The following is a 367-nucleotide window of genomic DNA, read 5'->3' on the forward strand; positions in this document are numbered from 1 at the left end:
TAGCTCCCCCTCCTGATCTCATCTAAAAAATGGGAATAATAATAGCACTTACCTCCCAAGATTATTATGAGGATCAAATGAAATAATAGTTGTTAAGTGCATGGCATATAATAGGCACTATATAAATATTAGCTATTGTTATGTACCACATCCATGGTCCTATAAATCATAGACTTAGAGCTGGGAAAGTCCTGAGATCACTCAGTCCAGTGCACCTATTTTCCAGATAAAGAAATTGAAAACCCAAAGAGTAAAGTGACTTGCTTAAGGTCACATATATGATGATGACAATGATGATAACAATACCTAGTATGTATATATACATACATACATACATACATATATATATATATATATATATATATAT

The sequence above is a fragment of the Gracilinanus agilis genome, chromosome 2 (genome assembly GCF_016433145.1).
Source record: "Gracilinanus agilis isolate LMUSP501 chromosome 2, AgileGrace, whole genome shotgun sequence".
Taxonomy (NCBI): Eukaryota; Metazoa; Chordata; class Mammalia; order Didelphimorphia; family Didelphidae; genus Gracilinanus; species Gracilinanus agilis.